Consider the following 3,302-nt stretch of genomic DNA (forward strand, 5'->3'; position numbering starts at 1 on the left):
CAAATAAATAAATCACAATCACCAGTGTTGAGCAAGCCTTCACATCCAACTGTTCTGTGTCTTTTATTACTCGTTAAACTTGGCCTTTATGAAGATAATAGATTATAGTCAATAGCGTTAAAAACGGATGGCGCATAGCCATTGGCTTTTACCTTCTCCAATTAATTCCACATCACTTAGTTACGTCCAAGGTTTTGGATTCCATTTATTCTTTCAGGTGGGTAAATTTCACATAAGAGTTTATAGTTTGTCATTAACGTTTACGATGAGTGGTTGTAAAATTACACCTGTCAAAACATGTAGAAGGGAGTCAGATGTAACGTTTGTTTGTTTGTCTGACTCCAGTGTGTTTTGTAGTTGACATTTTCTTTGTGTTTATTTGTTTTCTAACGGCTAAAGATGATGTAGACGCCTAGCTACGTCTTTAAAAACACTTGTGTGGGAACGATAGAGAGGTAACAAGAAACTTCACACACCAAAGCGCCAGAAATTCTCAATTAATTTTAATGAAACCATAAATCTCACAAACGTACTGACAAAGATTGACATGGATAGATACATAAATGAAGTGCGTCAGCATAATATGGTATAATTCATATTTGTTAGTGATAATATTTACAATAAATCTTACATGTACAATAAATGCGTAATTCTTCCCCTACTACTGTTGGTATCATTAACATGTCAGGAGGGTGTAATAACACACACACACAACCATTTACACAACTAGTGCAAACCAGTGAGCAACAGAGGCAGAGTGTGCAGCAATGCTCATAAACGTTGCCCAAAGATCTAGGATCAGCTTGACTTCCCCAAATACTATAGGGGCGAAATGCATAACTGGCCATAGATCAGTCTCTAGGGTTAACTTCATTCCCATCCTCATGGAACACCCAATGTCCCATGAAAATACAAGTTCATGACCACAGATACTACAGTACTGCAAATCCAGCTGTGTTCTACTCCTACATCATGAATCTGAACAGTACAGGTTTGAGTTCTTCTTGCCTCCAGGAATGACAAGAGGGGGAAACTTGATCTCCATCAATCATTTTGAATCGTAATATTTGATCAATATGTTTTAGCTGCTCACCTTTTTTTTAGGTACGCTATTTAACAACTGTCCAAGAACAGAGACTTCAGGGCTCTCTTATGGAAGCAGTGGCTGCACAAATGACAAAGCTACATAAAGTCATGAACAAAGGAAAGATCTGGAAAAACTCAAGTCTGGTGGTGAGTGCTGTGTTGCTGTGGTGTTGCTGTCTCTGCTGTTCGATAAGCTAAATCATTCATTTTCACTAAGCCAACACGTTATATGAAAGTTTTAAAATGTAAAGTCTCACAAAAAAAGAAAGAAAATGTACAGTAGTTGAATAACTCTTTGGAACCGAGAGAGGAAATGTAGTGTTGTGTGTGTGTGTTTGAGATTCATTCATAGCATGCTGAACACAGTCCAGTGTGTGAATACTGTTTCCGACATCTTCAAAAAGTAAAATCGTTACATCAAACAGGGCTGAATCAATCGATTGCTGGCCCCTTTTTGTTATTTTGAACGCAGCCCTGCGGGACGTGAGTTTTAGTCCCAATCAGTATCAAGGCACATCACTGACAGAGCGGACAGAGAGCCAGCCATGCAGGACTTTCAGCAGGCAGTGAATTAAGGCTGTTTCAGATTCATCGCTCACTCAGCTTTTATGAGGAGTCTAGACCTTGGTTTAGCTTTAACAGCTTCCTCTGAGTTTAAAGGAAATGTTGTGTGTGTTTGTGTTTGTGTGTGAGAGAGAGAGAGAGAGAGAGAGAGAGAGAGAGAGAGAGAGAGAGAGAGAGAGAGAGAGAGAGAGAGAGAGAGAGAAGTTGCACATAGTTGGGGGTCATTCTAACCAGTCAGTTGTGGGGTGATCGACAATCACTTTCCTTAAATGACAGAAAGCAAATAGAACTGACCACAACAACAACAGTAGTGAGTGTTTAGACTTCTGTGTTTACCTCTTTGAAAGTGAAATCAATCAGTAAGTGATTATAAAAGACCAAAGGGGGTCATTAGGGGGGGGGGTGATTAATGTGTATAAATGGCAGAAAAACAGGGAAGCAGATTTCTCAGATGACCTAAACGGGCATGATAGACCATCTTTAGCTCATTGGTTGGAGAAAGAAAAACACCATCACAACAAGCCTTGATAGTAGAGTGGAGTCGGGGTTACAAATCACCAAATCCATAGAAACAAAGTACATGTATAACATCTGAACATCTGAATATTAGGACGTGTGTTAGTGACATGGTATTCTCTTTTGACAATGACTGAGGTAAACCCCAATCAAATAACTTAACAAAAACATACTTTTGGTGATTATTTTCACACACTTCCTGTGAATAAATGGTTTGGTAGCCTCTGAGAACCTTTTGTTTTCTTCTTCAGACAATTGGACCCACTTCTAACGAACTACTGTATATACATAACATCATAAAAAGCCCAGGGGACTAAATGCCTCAGGTAATCAAGAAGATAAAACACAGCAACAAATGTACAAAAAATAAGGCATTAAACTCAAGTCTATTGAGTAGAAACAACAAAAAAACTAACAAAAAAAGCATAAGTATTTAGCAGAGCACAGAGGTCTGTCATCAGAGAAGGGCCATGATGATATTGGTATACAGTCATGTGAAAAAGATAGGAGGACATCCCATGAAACCTTTTGTCTTGCTGAAAGAATTCTGCATGGAGGAGTGGGAAACACATTCTCCCAGTCGATGTCAGAGACTGGGAGACAGTCATAGGAAATGTCTAATTGAGGTTATTTCAGCCAAACGGGGCTGCTATTAGGGCATAGGGTGTCTTACCTTTTCTCCCCTCAGTAGGAATTGGTATCTTTGTTAATTTGTTGTTAAATAAATGATAAAGTAACATTTTCATTGTTTTTGGTTGAATTAAATCACCTTTATCTCTAGATATCGTTTGAAAGAAGATCAAATACTGATATCCATATTTCTTAAAAAAACAACTCAATATTTCATGGGGTGTCCTAATTATTTCACATGACTGTAGCTAGTCATTATGGGAAATGTAGTTGTCGTTGCTCCAAACCAAGGGGGGTATTCCATCAACGTTGCTAAAGGAAAATCCAGGCTTATTTTTGATCGCAAGACTTATCAAAATAAGCCCATAAGTCGTCGCGAAACTTATCAAAAGCCCTGTGTCGGGAAAATAGTGTGCACAACCAAAAGACTTGGCTAAAACAATGGCAGCATGCGTTCCTTCTCGTGGACATAATATAACGTAATATCCGACCGTTGTCGCCCACAA

Source organism: Nansenia antarctica (genome assembly GCF_963989245.1).
Source record: "Nansenia antarctica genome assembly, chromosome: 18".
Taxonomy (NCBI): domain Eukaryota; kingdom Metazoa; phylum Chordata; class Actinopteri; order Argentiniformes; family Microstomatidae; genus Nansenia; species Nansenia antarctica.